This window comes from Choloepus didactylus, chromosome 1, assembly GCF_015220235.1.
Source record: "Choloepus didactylus isolate mChoDid1 chromosome 1, mChoDid1.pri, whole genome shotgun sequence".
Classification (NCBI taxonomy): domain Eukaryota; kingdom Metazoa; phylum Chordata; class Mammalia; order Pilosa; family Megalonychidae; genus Choloepus; species Choloepus didactylus.
The window spans coordinates 220,817,259-220,842,497 of NC_051307.1; the positions used below are offsets into that span (position 1 = coordinate 220,817,259).

At 42.6% G+C, this 25,239-nt stretch overlaps 1 pseudogene; it reads right to left on the reverse strand.

Moving 5' to 3' along the window:
- Positions 1 to 13,286: 13,286 nt before the first annotated feature.
- Positions 13,287 to 14,081, reverse strand: LOC119506970 (annotated as a pseudogene).
- Between the last annotated feature and the right edge of the window lie 11,158 nt (positions 14,082 to 25,239).

Sequence of the window (25,239 nt, forward strand, 5' to 3'; positions counted from 1 at the left end):
TCGCCTCCATGTGAGGGTGATGGCTTCTTCAAAAGCCCCTTGGGGTGCTGTGAATGAGGCAGGTTGAGTAAGTCAGGCAAAGGAAGGCATGGACCTGTAAATGCAGCTTGGGCACCTACAGAACTATACAAAAAATACTGTATTTACATAGGCATCAACTGACTATGAATCTTTATAAAGAATATCCCAGTAGGATTTGCATAGCACATGTTCTTGCATTAACATGAGTTAATTATTCCCCCAAATTAGGCAGTTTGTGGAAGGAGGGGGGAAGGAAGGAGCTTTAGACTTACAGGAGAAACCCTGATCATGGGGTTTCAAACAATTACAGGACAAATAATCTTTCCACTAAATTCTTACTGAAGTGTGAAAGCCTGGCAAGAAATACTGATGGCTTACGAAATCACCTCTTTTAGGACAGTCGTTCTGAATCCTCAAGCCAAACCTTACAAACATTATGATCCAAAATACTGGCCACCTGCTTTGTCCATAAAAATATTACAGATCAGAACTCTAAATTGGATCTCTCTTTCCAGAGCATTTTGTGGCATTCAGCTGACACTGTGTCAGGAGGGACTCTGCCTCCAATAAAATGGATACAAGTATTTGTGAAGCTCATCAACTGATGCTCCAAAGCCAGACCAGAGCCAGTCCCTGGAAAGCATGTGCTTTGCTGGCACTACTACCTCCTACTAACTCCTGCTATCATGGTCTATGGAGCCCAGGAGGCTTTCCAACTCCAGAAAACTCGGCAAAGTTTAGCCATAGGTCCCTGTTAAAGTCAGTCATCTGCTGTTTTCCTATTTGTAGTTTTTAAACCACAGTATTGGTTACCTCCTCATCCATTTTGTTAAAGGGAAAACTATAGTTGTGGTTTATCAAATACTGTACTACTGGAATAAGAGGCATTTAAACTTTTCTGACAGAAATGCTTTTTGAGTTGGTTGTGACATTGAAGACATTCACACACACACACACACACACACACACACACACACACACACACACACACACACACGTCTATTATATAAACTTCTTCAGAATGGAGCTTCTCAGTCTATAATGTGCAGATACTTGGGGATCTTGTTAAAATGCTGATTCTGTTCCAGAAGGTGGTCTGGGATGGGTCGTGCAATTGCATGGTTCCAACAAGCTTGCAGAAGATGTCAGCGCTGCAGAGGCACTCTAGTGGACCAGCTAGTTGTTGGTACCCCCCATAGATCCCCTGGAATCCCTTTACTAGTTTCATTATATTCATTATTGAGTGATTATCTATGTTGCTATTGAAGGCCATGCCTGCAACATTCTCTGAAGCACCATCTGTGGGCCAATGTTTATGTCCTTCCCCACGCTCCATTCCATGTAACTAGTATACAGTGACTCACAGATACAGAGGTAGAAAAGCCAAGCCCTTTTGCCACAAGGTTGGACAAACTCTGGGTGCAGTTTGTGCTCTAGAGCTCCTCAGTTATGTGGGATCAGACTGGAGTAGACTTCACCTGAGGCCACATCCTTACTCCATCTTGCTTCCTTCAGCTCCTTAACGGTTTTCCTGAAGAGAACTGCCTTGCACTTCCATCTGAACCCTTCGCTTAGGCTCTGCTTCTAGGAACCCTACTAAAAACATTTTCAGGTCACACTTGCTGAACAAGTCTAGAGTGCTCTAGAATTAGCTAAAGTCTAGAGTGCTCTCAAATTAGCTAAAGTGGACTTGGGGTGAAGTAGATTGGGTATGTCTAGTTAACCAACCCATTTTAGCTCTTACTGTAGGCTAGGAGCTGTTATATGATCTTTACAAATATTAACTCATTGAATCTTCATGACAGCCATCTGTGTTAGGTACTGTAATTAGCCCATTTTGTAAATGAAGAAACCAAGGGATCAATAAAAGTGCCCAAGGTTATCAACATGGAAAGTGGCAGAGCTGGGATTTGAACCAGGGAAGTCTGGTTCCACAGTTGACGCTTCCAACCACTAAACACTCAATTCTTGCTTCTGTGACTGTGGGCTGAACTTTTCTTATCCTCCAATGCTTCATCTGTAAAATGGGGTAATAATATCTACCTTTGGGATAATTTAAGGATTAAGTGAGATAATTCTGTAAAGCACAGTACAGAGCTGGGCACATTTTAAGTATATTGTTGACCTTATTAAACTAATCTCTTTGGTAGTCACCTGGGATGTCTATCTCATCTCCACTAAGAAGGACCCACATCAGATTTTAAGTAATACTGGACAGGCTGGTGTGGTATTGTGTGGTATTTATGTTCTTGAGGTTGACAGTCTCAGCTTTTAGGCCTGTTTGCTTTCATAGAGGTTGAACTCTTTGACCATTCTTGTTTAAAGCCCTACTAGATGAGGCTCATTGTGCTTTATTAAAGAGAGAATAAATGAAGTCCTAGGTGAGTTCAGACATGCTGAGATTTCACAGAAAGATGATGGAAAATGCCTCTTATTCAGAGTGGGGAGATGGTTCCTGAGGTGCAATATGCAGGCCCTAGAAACATGCCAGGGTCTTCTAGATGGACCAAAGCCTCATTCAAAATTACATTTGGGGAACTGCCTTCATGCAATGGTAACTTCAAAGTGTACTAAGAGGCAAGCTCTCCCCCAGATCATGAAAGAGACAGTCTCACAGACCTAGCTAAGATGCAAGAATCACAGGTTTGAATTAACTTACAACAAATACAGAGAAGCAAGGAGAAAGAAATGGGGGTAATAACCTTAGGGTGGGTGCAAGTAGGGTTGGAGGACTATACTGCTTGAATCCTGGGATAAGCAAAGCTTTTACATCCTGCTTTTCTCTCTGCTGCATCAGTCTTCCCCATGATGGTGTTATCATGTGGACCAGAATTGAAATTTGAGCAAGAAGGCCTGGCAGGTGGAAGGTGCCCCGAGTCAACACACGCTTGCTCGATTGGAGAGATGCAGGGCCACATCCAGCTGGCCACAGATGTACCTCACAAATCAGCCTGAGCACTTGTGTAGAGGAGATGAGGAGCCAGAATGGGTGTCACCAAGGGGTGGCCAATTAAAGATCTCATGGATATGGAGGGCCTGAAGAGCCTTGTTATTTTTTATAGTGTGAATATTTGGTGCCTCTTGGATTACTTGGCCCTTCCACCCCTTCCTATAATGTTCAGCACACAGGGGTTCTATTTACGTCCTCTATGTCTAACATGTCATAAGCTACTTGCTTCTGTATCTATCCTTTTATTCGCTTCATTATTTTACTTTCTATAGAGAATTGAATATTCTTAATGTATGTTCAAAAAAGGGCATTTAATAAGAAAATTTTGCTTATAAAAAGGTACTTAAAAAGAAAAGATGTTGGAGATCTGAAAAATGGATGGTGAGACAACCCAGGGGGGTTTGTAATGGTGGAAGCAGCTACTATCCCTATGGCTGGAGAGACAAGGTGAGGAGATGCTTTTTACTGGAACCCAGTACCAGGGCACCTAGCTCAAGGTGGGGCCATGGAGGAGATGATTTCTGAATCCTCCTGCTGCTTTCTCCCTTCCTCCTGTTCTGCTGTCTCTTGTCAGTGCCTATCATGGTCAGTGTTGCCAGAAGCCAGATGGTGAGGGAGCCTGGAGAACTTAGTGTGCAGGAATTGGCTCCTGCAAGACAAAGTAGGGCAGAAAAAGGGTCGTGAATGGGTGCCTTGGAGGGTACACAAACTAAATTTACTGATAGTGATAAGGCAGGGTCTGCTGAGCAGCGGAATCCATGAAAACTCTGGCTTCTCTCTTCTTTCTTTTAAAAGGGAGAAACACTAGGTGAAAGTCAACTGATAAAGCTACTGATCTCATTACAATAAAAGATTATTTTAAAGCCAATGGAATTCTGCTTTATGTGGTAAATTAGACCCAGTGACACTAAGAGTTTTACCATCGTGTGATTTTCTTCTAAGATTCTATGAGTTGAAGAGAGATTTACTCCTATAAAACTGAATGAGATTTCAAAATCTTATCTGTGTATTCATCCCTGGTTGGCAATTTAAACACTGAAAAATTGTTACTTGCGGTCGCGGTTACTGCTTCTGGGGGGAGTGGCGGCCGGTAGCGGAGCCCTCAGCTCTCGGGGCTGCTTAAAGGGTACCGGCGGCGGGGGCTCTTTCCCGGAGGCGAGGGCGAGGCGGAGGACTTGGCCAGGTTCTCGGCGGGAGGCGTGCAAGGTGTGGAGGGCGGCGATAAGGACAAGACACCCTTCATCCAGTAGGAGTATGCGCCAAAGAGATTTATTCAGGGGTGATTACAGGTTATATAGGCTGGTAAGAAGGGCAGGGCTGGAAAGGAGGTGAAGTAGCCTTAAATGGCAATACTGAAGGGAGAGGGGCTAGGATTGGTTCTGAGAGGACGCAGGAGCCGTTGCAGCGGGCGGGAGTTGTTCTGGCCACGGTGCATGCGCGCTGGCGGTGGCAGGAGTTGCCTTGGCACAGGGGAGTGTGCGGGTAAGATAAGGAAGTGGGGAAAGGGCGGTTGGGAGAAAGGCGGTTCCCTCCGGCAAGCCTCCCCTGCCCGTGACATTTTGGGTGAGGAAAAGGGAGCTGCCTTGACCTCGCTCCCCAGGCTCGGGGGGGCTGCAGAGGGCACTAACGCCCGTACCTACTACCCTCCCCAGGGGGTGATATCAGGTCCCCTGGCCCAGGCCTGGTAAGTCGAGGTACAAGCTCAGTCACCCGCAATTCCCCTTTCTTTTTTAATTAGAGGAAGAGGCTTTACCAGAGAGGCTCGCTAAGGGTGAGGGAAGGGGGAGGTCAGGGAAGGGAAAAAGGGGTTGACGGTGGCTCAGCGAGGCTGGAGCTCAGTGTTGGTGTGGTGTCCGGGCGCTTGACAATGGCTTCGCTGCAGCGGGCTGGGCGAAGGTGAGGGGTTTAAAGTTCAGGGGTTTAGAGAAGCTGGAACTCGAGGCGAGAGCGATGTTCAGGTGATTGAGAAGGGCCTCGCGGTTGGCGAGTCGACCGGTGGCGTTGAGGTTGCGGAGGGTTGGCTGTCATCTTGGAGTGGGGGGGCGTCAGAGGTGGCGAGTCGCTGATACTGGATTTGCACGAACGAGGAAAAAATGGCATCCGTTTGTTTTCTTACAAGCTGGACAATTTTGCGGATGAGGCAGGGTCCTAAGATGAGAGCTAGAATAATTATTAATAAGGGGCCAAGAAAAGGAAGGATGTATGGGAGAATGGGAGTGAAAAAACTGGACCAATAACTGGTGGCTTCACGATCTCTTTTACGCTTTTCCAGTCCCTCTTGGACCCTTTTCAGGCTGTCCTCGACGAGACCTGTGGAATTGGCATATACACAGCACTCTTCTCCTAGGGCGGCGCAGAGGCCTCCTTCTTTGAGGAGGAGAAGGTCAAGACCTCGGCGGTTTTGGAGCACTACTTCAGAGAGGGAATTGACAGAATTTTTTAGATGGTAAATAGCGTTTTGTAAGTGATGAATGTCTTCGTCAACAGCCGCCCTGAGGTGAGTTAGGGCGGAGCCTTGACTGGCTAGTGCAGCGATTCCGGTGCCAGTGCCGGCAAGACCTAGGAGGGAGGCAATTGTGAGGGCGGTGATGGGCTCTCGCTTTTGCAGAAGGGCAGGAGCTGCAGTTCTTTCCAGACGGAGGAAGAAGTCTTCTTCGCTGTGGTATAAGACCCTAGGGATAAGGACAATTAGGAGGCAGGTTTCTTTATATTCACTGATGATATTCGTGCTGAGACAGGGGGTAAGTCCTGTAGAGGAGCAGAGCCATTGGGAGGAGTTATGAGGAATGAGAAATTTGGCAGAGCTGTTGGGAGATGAGTAGCTGGCACAGGCAGTGAGGTCGGGAGAGTTACTGGAGCGAGGGCGGACGCACTTTCCCGTATAGGAGACTGAATGAAAGGTTAGGGGGACGGCAGAGGTATTCCAATTGCATTCCAAGGGGCTGTTTTCTGTGTTTTCTGAAAAGGAGAGGTTGGAGGCAACGGGCTCGTACAGTGAGGAAGAGGTGGAGAGGCAGAGCCAGCAGGAGGAGGTAAAATTGGGGTTGGAGGAGTTCACTGAGGTGAAGGCCGCTTGGATGAGGCTGAGGAGGGGAGAGGAATAACGAGAAGGGGGCAGAGGAAGCTGGGGTGGTGGGGTTGGCGATGCGTTGTTTGTAGCTGAGGTGCGGCTGGTTGGAGCTGAGGTGCGGCTGGAGAGCTGTGGAAAAAGGGGGTTAATGACTTGGTTGGGACCTATGCCAGAGGGTGTTTTTAAAGCAGTATTTTGGTATGGTTGGCTTACAGCCTCCTTTTTTATTAGAATAAGTGATCCTCGGTCGGTTCCTTTCTCATAGATTCTGAAGCCCCAAATTTGACCGAGTAACCAGGAGGGATTAGTGGGTAGCTGCACTGTAAGATTAAGATGTGTGCAGGATCCCTTACTTTCTTGGCCGAGCCAGTTAACAGTAGGGAGTTTGCACCCTGTAGGGGCCCACTTTAGGGTAAGGTAATGATCAGGAACAGGAGGCTTCCAATTAGTGGTTAGTGTTTCACACCCCCAGAATGCACAGTAGTACTCGTTGGGGGAATTACAGTACGATTTTCCAGGATTTGAGGATGGGCACATGTAATATTGGGCCTGGGGATTACTTACCTTTTTAGCGCAGGTTTCTTCGACTCTGGAGACAAAGGTGGCGAAAGGCTTACTCGGCTCCTGGAAGAGCTTGGTGAATTTATTAGGCCGACAGGCAGAGCAGTTGGCAAACGCGCATAAGGCGATGCCTCTGAGGATAGTCCAGAAGGTGGCAGGGACATTAATATAAGCAGACGCATTTAGAAACGCTCCAGTGCCCATATAGGCTTCGGGGGGATGATAGACTCCAAGTGCTGCGTCTTGCTCACTTTGCTTAGCTGCTTCTGCCTGGAAGTGAGCACGCCAGTCAACAAACTGACCGGGGTTAAGAATGGAACGGGCAAGCGAGGCCCAGTCTTGGGGGATGCAAAAGTCCATGCCGAGATCCTGCAGTATTTGGGAAGCGTATGGGCTACCTAACCCGTCCTCCTTGACGGCCCTGCGAAGCTGCTTGATAGTATCCGAGTCAATGGGATACCAGTCATACGGTTTCTGTGGGGTGGGGGCAAGGTTAAGAGGAAAGCAGCGAAAAGCACGAGAGAAAGGAGGACGCGCTTGCAGAGGGCTTGGCGCGGGAGTGGGGATAGGGGGAGCGTTGTCCCAAGGGTTGCCTTGAGGTGTAGAAGGCAGCCAGGGGTTGTTAGTCGGCAGGGTGGGAGGAGCGGCGGCAGCTGCCGGTAGCGGCTCCGAGGGGGAGCTCGCCGAAGGGGGAGGCGGGAGTGGGAGGCTCCAAGCGTCGCAAGATGGCGGCGCGGTGGGCGTGGCTAAGACACAAGATGGTGGATCAGCCCCGCCCTGTGAAAGGGCGGGGCCCAAGGCATAAGATGACGGACTAGCTCCGCCCTGTGGAAGGGCGGGGTAAAGCGTATGCGGTTTCCGGCCCAGCTTAGGGCTGATGTCATCGCCGGAGCATTTCCTCCCCTCGATGGAAAAAGAAGGAGGAAGTTCGCCATCTTGGCGTGGCGCAGTGTTATTTTGCTTTTTGGGAGTCACCTCGAGCGCGTTGTTAATCTGCTCGACTAAGGACTCCGTGTCCGAGTCATGATTTGAATTAATATCGCTATCTGAATCTGTTGGCTGGGTTGATAGGGCCTCCTTGGATTTAACGGGGCCTCGATCAGGGGGGAGGGAGCCTTGAAGGCAGGAGCGGATGGTTATCAAAGTGGGGAGCAAGCCGGGAGGGAAGCGCTTGCTCTCATGTTCCATGGCGTTAGTGACTTGATCAATAAGACGATCATAAGTAACAGGGTCCCAGAGATGGCAAGTGGTGAGCCATGGGTTAAAGGGCAGCAGGAGGTCCCAGTACACCTGCAGCTGCCGGACAGACACTTTACAGCGATGCGTGTCTAGGAGACCCGCTAGAGCACGAACTTGAGGTGCCTGGCACGTAGATAGACGATTACCCATAGCTGAGGGGGGAGGAGGGGGGGTTGTTTACCGAGTAGAGAGAATGAGATAAACCGTGGCCGCGAGGCCAAAGGAGACGGCGAGAGCGGAAAGCAGTGCCCTTTGGCAACGGGAGCAGTCGGGGGGGGGCGGTTGCAAAGAGGCACACGGCGCCAAATGAGGAAACAAAGATACAAAGAACCACAGCAAAGTAATGGAGGGGAAGAGGGAGAGCGTTAGGAGGAACGGGGGTCATAGAAGTGCGCATACAAGAGGACGAAGAGAGCGTGGGGGAAGGGAGGAGCGGCTTCGGAGCGGTGAACCTCATACGGCTCCGGAAGCGGCGAAGGAGAGGCAGCCCTTACCTTGCAGGCGAGGAAACGGGAAGCTGGAGAGGCGTCCGGGCGAGCGGGCGACCTGCCGAACTGTTGTGTGGAGACGTCCCTCACACGGGGCACCAGTTGCGGTCGCGGTTACTGCTTCTGGGGGGAGTGGCGGCCGGTAGCTGAGCCCTCAGCTCTCGGGGCTGCTTAAAGGGTACCGGCGGCGGGGGCTCTTTCCCGGAGGCGAGGGCGAGGCGGAGGACTTGGCCAGGTCCTCGGCGGGAGGCGTACAAGGTGTGGAGGGCGGCGATAAGGACAAAACACTCTTCATCCAGTAGGAGTATGCGCCAAAGAGATTTATTCAGGGGTGATTACAGGTTATATAGGCTGGTAAGAAGGGCAGGGCTGGAAAGGAGGTGAAGTAGCCTTAAATGGCAATACTGAAGGGAGAGGGGCTAGGATTGGTTCTGAGAGGACGCAGGAGCCGTTGCAGCGGGCGGGAGTTGTTCTGGCCACGGTGCATGCGCGCTGGCGGTGGCAGGAGTTGCCTTGGCACAGGGGAGTGTGCGGGTAAGATAAGGAAGTGGGGAAAGGGCGGTTGGGAGAAAGGCGGTTCCCTCCGGCAAGCCTCCCCTGCCCGTGACATTTTGGGTGAGGAAAAGGGAGCTGCCTTGACCTCGCTCCCCAGGCTCGGGGGGGCTGCAGAGGGCACTAACGCCCGTACCTACTACCCTCCCCAGGGGGTGATATCAGGTCCCCTGGCCCAGGCCTGGTAAGTCGAGGTACAAGCTCAGTCACCCGCAGTTACTATCTTTAGAAGAGATAGTATAAAGAAACAGAAACTTTAGAAGGAAAAAGTCCTGGTACATTCATTGTAAAGAAAAAACAATGTTAATATTATTTACAAGTAGAATACTCCTTGCTTTGAATGATTATATGGTAATTGGCTAAGGAGAGAAAAAGGAAATTTTGCTTATGGTGAGTATGGTTTTACTTAAATCAAACAAACCAAAATAAAAATAACAATCCAATGAGTGTTTCTTAGGTATCAAGAGCTGTGCTCAGTGCTGAGAGCAGAGTTGCTTGACCTCAGCACTACTGACATGTTGGGCAGGTAATTCTTTGCTGTGAGGGGCTGTCCTCTGCACTGTGGACTGTTTAGCAACATCCCTGGACTCACACACTAGATGCTAATAGCACCCTCTCCAGCGGTGACAAACAAAAATATCTCCAGACATTGCCAAATGTCCCCTGGAAGGCAAAAATCACCCACTGTTGAGAACCACTGCTCTAAAGGCATTGTCCTATTATTATGCCCAATGCACAAATGAGAAAAATGAAGCTTATAGAGGCTAAATTACTTGCCCAACTTCATGCAGCTAGTGAGTGGCGCACAGTCAGATTCTGAACTCAGGCCAGACTCTAAACCTGGTTCTTAACCTCAACATCGAACTTTCTTTTCCTGCTTTATTCCTTTCTTATCATTTTCTAACAAGTATTTGTTGATGATTTTTTTTTTTTTTAATTTGGGGAAAAATATCAGGGAAAGAAGAAGTCATTTTGCATTCAGAATCTACAGGGATAGTTTAACTGATTTCTGATGAGAAGGTGGTTTTATGCTGTTTAGATCACAAAATTTTGGAAGGGGAAGAAGCCTCAGAACTCATTTGTTTAAGAAAAGGGTATTGTGAACATTTAAACCCTCGAAAACAATGTCTGACAGCTCCTGGCTCATTTCAGGCAAAGAAAGAATGTGCTGAAAAGTCTCCCCATTTTTTGTGTGCTGAAAAGTCTCCTCGTTTTTTGTGTGTGCTATGATTCTTATTCAAGCTCCTTTCTCTATGATGTTATGCCATAATGATCAATTCTAACTTCATGCAGCCAAGGTCAGGTGTGAGAATAACTGGCTCTCTATTAACAACACATGGAAATGATTTATTGCATTTCCAGAAGAGGATTTTTGACATTTTGAAAATGTAATGTAGTGCAAGAGTAATAAAGCCAAAGGCAGACTGCTGAACAATTTATTAGCATTGTCAGAGAAGGCTGATTAGCTTAGTTGCTTTAAGAACTGATTTTGCCAGCTATGAGTTAAAGGCTAGTAATGAAATTTATGGGCCGTGGCCACTGTCTCCAGGTGGCATTTCACATAGGAGAATTTGTGTTCTGAGAGGACAGGCAAATAAAGCAAGTGTCAGCTGCCTCTTTGCTAACAGTCTTTGTTAAAGCTTCTCTTCAGAGAGGCAAAAGAAAAATAATACTGAATCAAACTTGTTATGTCAAGGTATTACTTATAATATCCAATAACAATTACATCAAACAAATTCTAGCTACTCTCCAAAGACTAAATAAAAGTGAGGAAAAGGGTAAATTTAGAAACAGGCATTCATATCCATCATAATACTCATAATACTCTACTAATGTGCTCTGAGGGAACGTATGAGTCGTTTGTTGTTTTCTCCATTTATCTAGCAGCTCCTTTTTGAAAACTGCCTCCTCCCCCTACTCATCCTTCCATCCATAAACTTATGGAAGCAGACATATTCACAAAAACATAACACCTCTCCTCTGGCCATTGTTGACTGTTCAGGGGTGAGTACACCCCTCAAAAAGTTTTCCTCTAGAAAATTTGTAAAAATATTTCAGTGGTTTTTACTATATACACAAAGTTGTACAACCATGACCACGTTCTATTTAGAACATTTTTATTACCAAAAAAGAAACCTTTTACTCATTAGCAGTTACTCTCCATTCTCCCCTCTCCCCAGCCTCTGGCAAATACTAATCTACTTTCTGTCTCTATAGATTTGCCCTATTCTGGACCTTTTATAAAAATGGAATCATACAATGTGGTCTTTCATGAGTGACTTCTTTCACTTAGCATGTTTATGATGTTCATCCATGTTGTAGCATGTATCAGGACTTCATTCCTTTTTTATGGCTGAATAATGTTCCATTGGATGGATAGATCATATTTTATTTATGCATTCAGTTGACGGGACATTTACATTCTTTCTACTTTTGGGCTGTTATGAATAATGATGTGAACATTTGTGTACAAGTTTTGTGTGGACATATGTTTTCAATTCTCTTGGGTATATACATAGGAGTGGAATTACTAGGTCATACAGTAACTCTATATTTTATAATTTAAGGAATTGACAACTTGTTTCCCACAATAGCTACACCATTTCACATTTCCACCAGCAATGTATGAAGGTTCCAATTTCTCCACATCCTTGAAAACATTTACTATTGTCTGTATTTCTATTATAGCCATTCCAGAGAGTATGAAGGGGCATCTCATTGTGGGGTGGTTTTTTGTTTTTGTTTTTTGTTATTTATTGCTGCTAAAAGCTTTATTGTTCACACCTATTTCATGGCTTGTTAGAGAGCTGCAAGGTGGTTGGTTAAGATGTCTCTTGGTTGGAGAGAGAGGTTCACGCACAAGCCTAGATGCCAGGGGAATGCAGAGGGGCCCTCTCAAAGGCCTCCGGACTCCAGTGGCTCCTGGTCAAGCTTGAAGGTGAACCTTTTGAAGAGATTCTCCCATGCAGCCCGTGCCAGCCTGCAGAGGTTATTAGCTGGTTTTCCATCTTGTTGATAAGTTTCACCTTCTCATCCAGGAAATGGCTCTCCAGGAAGTCAGAAAGAGGGTCTATGTTTGCAGAATCCAGGACATGCCGATCCAAAAGGGCCTTGTGCAGTTTCTTCCCCAGGGCCATGGAGACTTCCACAGCATCCAGAGTTTTACCCTTTTCATCTTGGGACAGCTTCTGCTCGTTCTGGAAAAGAGTGCAGCTGCTACATTTGTTTTGCCTCTTCAAGATATTCTCGGTGTCCTCATGCTTCTCGTACACCAACTCACAGCAGAAGTGGTCCATGCCCTTTAAGGCCACATCCTTGTGGTTGAAACAGAAGCCCAGAGAAAGGTAGGTGTAGAAGATCAGCAGATGCAGATGGGGCAGGCTGTTGGCTGAAACCTCCACTCCAGCATAATAATTCTGATTGATCTTGGAGCTCCTGGTTGGAGCTAACCACCAAAAGAAAAACAAAACATTGTTAGCTGGTCCTGGAAGCAGGGGATGGCAGAGAAGATGGTCCTGGATGTTGCAACTGGAGAGGAAGTTGGAGATTGGTCCAAAGCTGAAGCGTGGATACTCCTTGGGTCTGCTGTGTCCAGATACTGTTGAAGCAAGAGACAGAGCCAAAGAACAACTGCCAATGTGATTTTTTTAAAATTCAGTTTCATTAGATATATTCACATACCATACAATCATCCATGGTGTACAATCAACTGTTCACAGTACCATCAGATAATTGTACATTCATCACCCCAATCTATTTTTGAACATTTTCCTTTTACCAGAAAGAATCAGAATAAGAATAAAAAATTAAAGTAAAAAAGAACACCCAAATCATCCCCCCATTCCACCCTATTTTTCAATTAGTATTTGTCCCCATTTTTCTCCTCATCCATCTATACAGTGGATAAAGGGAGTGTGATCCACAAGATTTTCACAATCACACTGTCACCCCTTGTAATCTACATTGCCATACAATCATCTTCAAGAGTCAAGGCTACTGGGTTGGAATTTGGTAGTTTCAGGTATTTACGTCTAGCTATTCCAATACATTAAAACCTAAAAAGTTTTATCTATATAGTGCGTAAGAATGTCCACCAGAGTGACCTCTCGACTCCGTTTGAAATCTCTCTGCCACTGAAGCTTTATTTTGTTTCCTTTTCCTTCCCCCTTTTGGTCAAGAAGATGTTCTCAATCCCACAATGCCAGGTCCAGATTCATCCCTGGGAGTCATATCCTGCATTGTCAGGGAGATTTACATCCCTGGGAGTCAGGTCCCACGTAGCGGGGAAGGCAGTGAGATCACCTGCCAAGGTGGCTTAGAGAAGCAATGTGCTTTTTTTTTTTAATTTGAAAGCAATCACTGTTTATTAACTGGCCAGATTATAAAAGTAGTCATAGTAGACACCTTAGTTCATCCGTATAATAAGCCTATTGATCTGGTCTTCCCTGTTGCCAGCATCTCCTCCTTCTACAAAATGGGTGGTCTTTTTTTTCATCCCCTCTTTGGGAGAAGATAATTTGAAGGGCCACAGGAAGTTGTTTGCTTCTTTGAAGCATTTCCCAACAGTATAGATCTCATGAATCAGGTCCTCCATGCAGATGATGCCATATTTACCAAGAGATTGTACCATCAAAGAGTTATCCGTCAAGGCAATCCGCTTCTTATTGATTTTGCCATAACCATGCTTATAGATCAGTTCGTTCACTGATTTCAGGTTCGGGTACCCCCATGCAACATATGGTTCCACATCTTCAGCATGTTAATTGAGGCCTTGTTGAGCTTAACGAAGGTGCCATTGAAGATCTGGTGAAGGCAAAGAAGTCGCAACGCTTTTCGGACCTTTGAGCTCATGCCATTGATTCCTCTGATCCTGATGACAAATGCCAATCTGGGTTCCACAGGTACACAGAAGTTGCCAGCTTTTCTTGCCATTCTAGCCATTCGAATCTCAGTGCTGTACATTTGCCTATATTCCTTGTGATAGTGCTTGGTTTTTTCATAGATAAGCTTCCTCCTAGCCTTTCGAAGCATCTTTTGGGCAAACTTCTTTTTCAAGCACTTGATCTTCAGTTTGGCAAAATTCCTTCGCTTTTTCTTAAAGGTTTCCGGCACAGCCGGAACCTTCTTCTCTTCGACACCCTCCATGGTTCCAGCCAGAAAAGAGCCCAGTGTGCTTTTGATTTGCATTTCCCTAAAGACCAGTGATGACAAGCATTTTTTAATGTACTTATTAGCCATTTATATATCTTCTTTGGAGATATGTCATTTCGAATCATTTGCTCATTTTTAACTTGGGTCCTTTTATTACTGATTTGTAATAGTTCTTTCTTCATTCCAGGTACAAGTCTCTTATTAGATACATAATTTGAAAATATTTCTTCTCATTTTGTAAGTTGTCTTTTCACTTTCTTGAAGCAGAAAAATAAATTTGATATATTTCAATTTATCTATGTTTTTTCTTTTGTCTCATAAAGAAATCAATACCTAAATGAAGGTCACAAAGATTTACTCCTATGTTTTTTCTTAAGAGTTGTATAGATATAGCTCTTCCATTTAGGCCTATGATCCATTTTGACTTAATTTTTGTGTATAATGTGATGTAGGGGTCCAGCCTCATTATTTTGCATATGAATGTACAGTTGTACCAGCACCAATGGGGAAAGACTATACTTTCCCCATTGAATTATCTTGGTACTCTTGTGGAAAATCAATTGACCATAAATGCTAGGGTTTATTTCTGGACTCTCAATTCCATTCCATTGATCTATATGTCTATCCTTATACCAGTACCACAGTGTCTTGATTACTGTAGATTTGTAGTTAAATTTGGCATAGGGAAGTGTGTCATCTAACTTTGTTCTTTATCAACACTGTTTTTGCTCTTCTGATACCCTTGCATTTCCATAAGAATTTCATGAAAAGCTTGTCAATTTCTATAAAGCAGCCAGCTTGGATAGTAATTGTGTGAAATCTGTAGATCAATTTGGGTAGCATTGCCATTTTAACAACATTAAATCTTCAGATCCATGAAGACTTGGGATGAATGTGGGCTATTTCTATTTATTTAGATCATCTTGAACTTGTGTCAACAATGTTTTGTAATTTTCAGAGTGCAAGTTTGTGAATCTTTTGTTAAATATATTCCTAAATATTTTATTCTTTTGATGCTGTTGTAAATGGTCTCCTGGCAATTGTAAATAAGGATTAAGAAATAGCCTTAGTTTAAATGTAAATCTAATAAATGTTAGTGGCCATTTTATGCACTGTAGCAGAAGAAGAAAAAGCTACAATATAGTCTTAAGGAACAAAGGAGACACCGAAAAAAATCAGAAATGTGAAATGGAGATTTCCAGAATTTCTTCTGATACTTGAAGCTCTTATTCCAGCTCATTTTTTAAGGCTGGTTGCATTTCTATTCTTTAAAATAATTGCTTGCTCTTTGCTTGAGCTTCCTCCACTGGGTTTCTACTACACTCAACTAAAAGTCCCAATTATTACACTCTTGGCATGCAGGGAACAGAACCTGCCACTGCTGTTATGGAAGAAATGAGATGCTTCAATGTCATTTCCATCTTTCAACTCTCAGTTAATCACTCATTTTTATCTCAAGTGAAATAAACAACATAATAGTTTAATGATCATCATCTATCCTATGAAATTACCCAGCCACATTAAGCTTTTTGGCACTCTTATCATGTTAAACTACCCAAAATATATCAGAAGCGCCAAAGCTATGAAAACTGGCATTAAATTTACATAACTGAGCAGAGGATTTCATGCTTACTTCTTGTAGATAGAGTTTACTGAAATGTGATCATTGTTGGAAATTAGCAATACAAAGTGAACCAGTTTTAGAAATCTTTTAGCAAAGTCACAGGTCTAAATCCTTTCAATGTTATTTGGATCCTAGACCAATAATTCTCAAACCTGGTTTTGGTACAAGTTTGTCACCAATTATCTCGAGAGATGTTATGAAGTCCTCAAAACACATCTAGGTTCAATTAATCATTTTAATATACTCTAGTAATGTGTAGATAATACTTTGGGGATATGCCATGTGGTTCCTACCCCTGCTATGTGAATCATATAAACAGTACGATAGCATTCCAGCCAATGGATTTTATAACACCTCAAAAGAACCAGGACCTCATAACTAATGAGCCCTTCAAAGCCATATAAGAGAATATTTAAAGTTGTATACACCACCCTTTGATCTGGTAATCCTACTTCCATAAAATTCTCCTAACACTGAGCCTGTGGAGAATGCAGGGGTATTCGCCTACCCCACCTCCATGGTTGCTAACATGACCACAGACATAGGGGACTGGTGGTTTGATGGGTTGAGCCCTCTACCACAGGTTTTACCCTTGGGAAGACGGTTGCTGCAAAGGAGAGGCTAGGCCTCCCTATGGTTGTGCCTAAGAGCCTCCTCCCGAATGCCTCTTTGTTGCTCAGATGTGGCCCCATCTCTCTAGCTAAGCCAACTTGAAAGGTGAAATCACTGCCCTCCCCCCTACGTGGGATCAGACACCCAGGGGAGTGAATCTCCCTGGCAACGTGGAATATGACTCCCGGGGAGGAATGCAGACCTGGCATCGTGGGACGGAGAACATCTTCTTGACCAAAAGGGGGATGTGAAAGGAAATGAAATAAGCTTCAGTGGCAGAGAGAATCCAAATGGAGCCGAGAGGTCACTCTGGTGGGCACTCTTATGCACACTTTAGACAACCCTTTTTAGGTTCTAAAGAATTGGGGTAGCTGGTGGTGGATACCTGAAACTATCAAACTACAACCCAGAACCCATGAATCTCGAAGACAGTTGTATAAAAATGTAGCTTATGAGGGGTGACAATGGGATTGGGAAAGCCATAAGGACCATACTCCACTTTGTCTAGTTTATGGATGGATGAGTAGAAAAATAGGGGAAGGAAACAAACAGACAAAGGTACCCAGTGTTCTTTTTTACTTCAATTGCTCTTTTTCACTCTAATTATTATTCTTGTTATTCTTGTGTGTGTGCTAATGAAGGTGTCAGGGATTGATTTGGGTGATGAATGTACAACTATGTAATGGTACTGTGAACAATCGAAAGTACGATTTGTTTTGTATGACTGCATGGTATATGAATATATCTCAATAAAATGAAGATTAAAAAAAAAAATTCTCCTAACACTGTATTATCAATAATAGCAAAAGTGGAAAGAACATAAAAGCGGAGAGAGCATAAAAGTACAATGCACCACAGGGAGAGGAAAACTAAGAATACACCACATAGATTCTCAACACAATGATAAGTGAATATGTCAGAGAAAGTAAAATTTTAAAATTAAATAAATTAAAAAGGCTTTAAGAGTAAAAACATGGATTGTGATTCTAGTAATGATCAAGTAGTTCTAATGGGCCAACCATCCTGCATAAATAAAAATATAAAAAGTAAGTATCTGGAAGCCTCAGGAGAGAGGAAAAAAGCAGGCAGATACTGGACAATTGTTCATTGGAAGAAAGGAATCATATTGGGTGAATTTACTGATCTTTTACAGCTTGCAACCCAATGATAGACTCCGGTCTTTGCCTTACTGGGTGGCTAAAATTCAGATAGACACCTGAAGTCTTATGAGCTTGAGGAACTAGAGGACAGAATTCAGAGCAACTATATCAGCTGGAAAATGATGGAAGAAATTCCAAAAAGGAGAGAGTCAGATGGAGAATCACACACACACACACACACACACACACACACACACCCCTATAAATTCTGCCCAAATCTCCGATGGTCCCTGAACCATGCTCGTATAGGTTAGACTCCAAGCAGCCCAGAAAAGGCCAATTATAATAATAATACTATTTCAGCTTCTGTCTGCTGCAGAGGCAAGAGACTTTACAGATTGTGTTTAGTCAAGTTAAATGCTGCTAAAAAAAAAAAAATCCATATTATTCTGAGGAACAAAACAGAACGCGGAATTTCTATGGCATAGAATCCATGATGTCTAAAACACTATCCAAAATTACTCAACATATGAAGAAAAGAGAACTTATGACCCACTCAAGAGAAAAAGACAATCCATGGAGATTAACTTCAAGGTGATTCAGATGTTGCAATTATCAAACAAGTTTTATAAAGAAAATGCTCATAATAAATAAAAAGAAAAGAAATCTCATCAGAGAAATAGAAACTCCAAAAGGGAACCAAATAGAAATTCTAGAACTGAAAATTTAATATGCATTAGGGCTTCATTGTTAATTAGGGCTTAGCAGCACATTGGAGAGGACAGAAGAAAAAATAAGTGAACTTGAGATTTATCAATAGAAATTCTGCAACCTCAAGAATACAGAGAAAAACAACTAGAAAGAAACAGAGCTTCATGGACATATGGGACAATATGAAACTATTTATCAAGTGTGTAACTTGAGTCCCTGAAAGAGAGAAGAGAGAGAGAATCAGGCAAAAATTTTAAGGAAATGATTACTGAAATTTCACAAAGTTGGTAAAAGACAAATAGACAGAATCAAAAGTACCAGCAAACCAAAGGCAGAATACGTGCAAAGAAAATCACATCTAGGCTCATCATAGTCAAACTGCTAAAACCAAAAATAAAGAGAAAATCTTGAAAGCAGCCAGTGAAAAATATGTTATCTACAAGGAAACAACATTTGGAATTTTTGTTGAGTTCTCATGAAGAGAGCAGCCTATATGGTTACAAGCTTCTTACCTTACATTTTATGTGAAATTATACAATTTTAGGTCGAAGTAAACTGTGAAGAGTTAGGGATGTAAATTGTAATCATTGGAGGAACCCTAAAAGAGATATAGCTAATAAACAAATAAATTAAGATGGAATTCTTAAATCAATTAATTCAAAAGAAGCCAGGAAAGAAGGTGTAGAGGAACAAAACAACAGAAGGGACAAACAGAAAACAAACGGCAAAATGGTATGGGAAGACCTAAATTTAATATATTGTAATTACATGAAATTTAAATGGACTAAACACTCCCAGTTAAGGGACAGAATGTCAGAATGGATAAAAAGGCAAGACTCAACCATATTCTGTCTACAGTAGACACATTTTTAAACATATTTATTTTTTAAATATGAAGAGTGAGATTGGTTGAAAATATGTGGAAAGAAAAGATATACTAGGCAAACAACAGGTATAGGGAGGTTGGAGAGAGAACATTAACATCAGATAGAGTTCAAGACAAGGTATATTATCAGATACAAGGAGGGACATTTCATGATGGAAAAAGGGTCAATTCAGTAGGAAGATGTAACCAACACAAGTGCAAATATGCCTAATAATAGAGCATCGACAAACATGAAGCAAACATTGGCAGAGTTAAAGAAAGAGGCAGATCCATGCTCTTAGCTGAAACTTTTAACACTTCTCTTTCAGCAATACGTAAAACAACTGTAGCAAAAAATCAGTAAAGACATGGAATGAACATAGCATTAACTTCCTTGACCTGATTGACACTTACAGAACACCCCACCCAATTCCAGCACAAAACATATTCTTTTCAAGTATACATGTTCACTGAGATAGACCAATGCTGGACCATAACATGAGTCTTGATACATTTTAAAGGACTGAAATAATTCATAGTATATTCTCCGACCAAATTGAAATTAAATTTGAAATCAATAAAAAACAAGATAGCTATATAAAACCAAAATATTTGGAAATTAAACAGCATACTTTTAAGCAACTCAATGATCAAAGAAGAAATCATAAATAAAATTAGAAAATATTTCTAACTGATAATAAAATATATCAAAACTGTGGAGTGCTGCTAAAGCTATACTTAGAAGAAAATTTATAGCTTTAAATTATTACAATAGAAAAGAATAAAAGTTTAAAATTAATGATCCAAGGTTCTAGTTAATAAACTAGAAAAAAAGGGAAGTAATCCCAAAGCAATTAGAAGGAAGGAAATAATAAAAGTTGGAAATCAGTGAAATAAGAAACAGACATACAATAGGGAAAATCAATAAAACCAAACCCCAAATCCCTAACTAGTCTGGACTCTCTCTCTCTCTCTCCACACACACACACACACACACACACACACACACACACACACACACACACACACACACACACAGAGAGAGAACACAAATGACCAATATCAGGAATGAAAGAGGTTTATCCTACAGGCATTAAAAGGATAATTATGGAATGTTATAAACAACTTAGCCTCTTAAATTCAACAACCTAGGTAACATAGACAAATTCCTTGAAAATACAACTTGCCAGAATTAATACAGAACAGAAACTCTGAGTACTCTATTTCTATTAAAGTCATTGAATTAGTTGTCAGAAACCTTTCCATAAAGAAAGCCCAGATAGTTTCATTAGTAAATTCTATCAACCATTTAAGGAAGAAATAATAGCAATCATACACAATTTCATTTAACAAATAGAATGCAAGGTTTATGCCAAGAATGCAAGGTCAGTTTAACACTTAAAAATCAACTATTGTAATTCACCATGTAAAAAGAATTAGATAAGCTGGCTTATCTATGGGACAAAATATTATATAGTAATTTAAGACTGCATTTGATCTCTATATATTATTCTGAAGAGATGCATGTGATACATTGTTAGGTGTATGGAGGGAAGAGGGGAATAAACAATAGAGTAAAATATATAGTAGAATTAAGGCTTAGGAGTTACTGCTTAATTATCATTAACATCAATTTTTAAATAATGTGTACATGGAGGAGCTGGTCTAGGTATAATTCTGGCAAATCTAGGAACAATTATTTCTAAAGAATCACAAATTATTTGCACATGAATGATGCCTATCTTGTAAGACTAAGATTTAACCTTTAAAGTTATTTTTACTGGAGTCTACCAAGAAAGAATTTAAGTGCTGATATAGAGAAAAATAGCAACATTTCCTTAGTGTGTATGAACAAAAGCAATTCACTTTTCAAGTGATTTGCTCCTATCTTATCAGTTACCACCAGAGAAAAAGAATGACAGCAACTAATTTATTGAGAGCTTACTCTTCACCAGGCATTGATATGAACACTTTACATGTATTACCTCATTTCATTTCATTTTAGTCTCACAACACTGATGTTAGTATACCCATTGTACTGATGGAGAAACTGAGGCACAGAGTAGTTTAGTAACTTGTGCAAGGTTTTAGTTTGCCAGGGCTGCCATAACAAAGCACCGCAGAATAGCTGACTTAAACAGCAGGAATTTATTTGTCTTGTGGTTTTGGAGGCTAGAAGATCTAAATCAAGGTGTTAGCAAGTCAATGCTTTCTTTGAAGTCTGTAGCATTCTGTTGATGGCTTGCTGGCAATCCATAACTCAGTCTCTGCTTCCATCACCTAGCTATCCCTCTCCCCATCAGTTTCCTCCTGCTGTGTCTGACTTTTCTTCACTTATATGGTCATATTGGATTGAGGCCTGCCCTAACTCAGTTTGGCTTCACCTTAACTAATACCATCTTCAAAGATCCTATTTATAAATGAATTAAAATCACAGGAATCAGGGTAATTACTAAGCCTCAAACACTAGCTCACTGACTCCTCCCCAAATACTGGGTTTGTGCCCAATGGTATAATTCCAAAAAGTGCCTCAGCACAATTATCAGCAATTGTATTTCATGTGCTTTTTTCTATCTCGTGAGTGGTTAAAACTGCAAGTACTGAGAGTATAAAAACTTACAATCTTGTGTATAGCAAGTCAAACCCTAGAGCACATGAGAATTACTGGGGAGCTTTAAAATGCTGATTCCCTGGCCCACTCTGCTGGTGATGCCCTGTACAGGAACAGATACCAGACCGTGAAGTGGGGAACCTGGAATCAAATCCTGACTCTGGGAGGATGACAAGAACCTGGACAAGATATTTATCTTTTCTGTGCCTCTTCATTAGTGGTATGAGAAGAATGGACTAAATAAGGTTTTACTTTCTTTCTAACGATAGTATTGTATAATTCTTGGGGTCCATATATATTTGAGCACTATGTTAGGATTTACACAGAGTACAGAGGAATATAATTTATGGTCCTTCTTCTTAAAAAGGAAGAAAGTAAACAATGCAAAAGCTAAGTAACAGTACCAAATGACAGTTTATAATTAGTATAGTTTTTAGATTCTAAGATACGTATTTAATGTTTTACAAATCAAGATGGTAAGAGAAACTTTCAAGGAAGAGAACTAAATTGGCATGTTTGATTTATTTATCTTGAAGGGCTATCATGTAACTGCTGAACACCTACCCATAAAAAACTGCTCCCACTTTCAAGAGAAGCTAAACATGTAATGGCAAAAAAACAATTATATCCTCAGCCACATAGCAAACGCAGAAGAAACCCTGGTATGCCTCTCTATGCCTCAAAAATATTCTGTCAGAAAGCAGATCAGTGGTTGCCTGGGGACAGGGAGGGCAGAGAGGGAAGGATGACAAAGGGGCACAAGGGAATTTGGGGGTGATGGATACATTCACTGTTTTGACTGTGGTGATGGTTTCATAGGTATGCGTACATCCAAACTCATCAAATTATTCTCTTTAAATGTGTACATTTTGAAGTACTTTAATTTTATCTCAAAAACCTGAAAAGGGACTTACAATGATAATTCTGTCAATAAAAAAGATGCTACCAAGATCAAGGTCATGGGAATGGATTATCAAAACAGCATGTCATGAGATGCTCTGCCCAAAGGGATGTATAAACATATCATCATAACTTTTATCATCAACACAAGCATTTATTAAGTATTCACACTGCATGGACCAGGCATTCTATAAAAATTTTACTTGTATTATCTCATTTAATCCTTACAGCCATGCTAGAAGTTTCATCTTACTATTGTACCCATTTTACAGGAGAAACCAGAGCCATATGAAGGTAAAACTTGCCCTGGATCACAGAACTGATAAGAAACAGATCCAGGATTTATAACAGGCAAGGTCCATGCTCTTAAACCACTATTCAATGTGGCTCTCAGCTCCAGAAATAAACCGAAATAAGCAAATAAAGCACTTAAAGGTTGCTATTCGACGGGATTTTTCATGTTGGTACTTAAGGATGGACTTGAGAGCAATATTTCTTTAAAAGTTCTACGACTTACAAGGCCTGCATGACTATCTCAAGCATGTGGCATATCAAGGGTGATCTCAGGTTAAAAGTCTATCCTGAAAATGGTACTTGGGGACTTCTGATGGGTCTGTGGTTTGAGCAGTAAGCTACCAGGGATTCCAATCATGGTGCAAAGGGGACAGAGTTGCCTAAATTTTGAGTTGGGTCATTTCATGATGTTTAAGAAAAAATGATGAAGAATTAAAGAGTCGAGAGGCGGGGCAAGATGGCAGACTGGTGAGCTGTATGTTTTAGTTACTCCTCCAGGAAAGTAGGTAAAAAGCCAGGAACTGCGTGGACTGGACACCACAGAGCAATCTGTCTTTGGGCATACTTCATACAACACTCATGAAAACGTGGAACTGCTGAGATCAGCGAAATCTGTAAGTTTTTGCGGCCAGGGGACCCGCGCCCCTCCCTGCCAGGCTCAGTCCCAGGGGAGGAGGGGCTGTCAGCTCCAGGAAGGAGAAGGGAGAATTGCAGTGGCTGCTCTTATCGGAAACTCATTCTACTGATTCAAACTCCAACCATAGATAGACTGAGACCAGACACCAGAGACTCTGAGAGCAGCCAGCCCAGCAGAGAGGAGACAGGCATAGAAAAAAAAAAAAACAACACGAAAAACTCCAAAATAAAAGCAGAGGATTTTTGGAGTTCTGGTGAACACAGAAAGGGGAAGGGCGGAGATCAGGCCTTGAGGCGCATATGCAAATCCCGAAGCAAGGCTGATCTCTCTGCCCTGTGCACCTTTCCTTAATGGCCCTGGTTGCTTTGTCTATTAGCATTTCAATAACCCATTAGATCTCTGAGGAGGGCCTTTTTTTTTTTTTTTTTTTTTTAAATCCTTTTTGCTTTTTCTAAAACAATTACTCTAAGAAGCTCAATACAGAAAGCTTCAAAGAATTGAAATTTGGGCACGTCAAGTCAAGAGCAGAACTAAGAGAGCTCTGAGACAAAAGGCAATAATCCAGTGGCTGAGAAAATTCACTAAACAACACAACTTCCCAAGAAAAGGGGGGTGTCCGCTCACAGCCACCATCCTGGTGGACAGGAAACACTCCTGCCCATCGCCAGCCCCATAGCCCAGAGCTGCCCCAGACAACCCAGTGTGACGGAAGTGCTTCAAATAACAGGCACACACCACAAAACTCGGCGTGGACATTAGCCTTCCCTGCAACCTCAGCTGAATGTCCCAGAGCTGGGAAGGGGGAGCAGTGTGAATTAACAGAGCCCCATTCAGCCATCATTTGAGCAGACTGGGAGCCTCCCAACACAGCCCAGCAGCCCAGAACTGCCCTGGGGGGACGGCACTCACCTGTGACATAGCACAGTCATCCCTCAACAGAGGACCCGGGGTGCACAGCCTGGAAGAGGGGCCCACTTGCAAGTCTCAGGAGCCATACGCCAATACCAAAGACTTGTGGGTCAGTGGCAGAGACAAACTGTGGCAGGACTGAACTGAAGGATTAGACTATTGCAGTAGCTTTAAAACTCCAGGATCATCAGGGAGATTTGATTGTTAGGGCCACCCCCCCTCCCCGACTGCCCAGAAACACGCCCCACATACAGGGCAGGCAACACCAACTACACACGCAAGCTTGGTACACCAATTGGGCCCCACAAGACTCACTCCCCCACTCACCAAAAAGGCTAAGCAGGGGAGATCTGGCTTGTGGAGAACAGGTGGCTCGTGGACGCCATCTGCTGGTTAGTTAGAGAAAGTGTACTCCATGAAGCTGTAGATCTGATAAATTAGAGATAAGGACTTCAACTGGTCTACAAACCCTAAAAGAACCCTATCAAGGTCAGCAAATGCCACGAGGCCAAAAACAACAGAAAATTATAAAGCATATGAAAAAACCAGACGATATGGATAACCCAAGCCCAAGCACCCAAATCAAAAGACCAGAAGAGACACACCTAGAGCAGCTACTCAAAGAACTAAAGATGAACAATGAGACCATAGTACGGGATATGAAGGAAATCAAGAAGACCCTAGAAGAGCATAAAGAAGACATTGCAAGACTAAATAAAAAAATGGATGATCTTATGGAAATTAAAGAAACTGTTGACCAAATTAAAAAGATTCTGGACACTCATAGTACAAGACTAGAGGAAGTTGAACAACGAATCAGTGACCTGGAAGATGACAGAATGGAAAATGAAAGCATAAAAGAAAGAATGGGGAAAAAAATTGAAAAACTCGAAATGGACCTCAGGGATATGATAGATAATATGAAACGTCCGAATATAAGACTC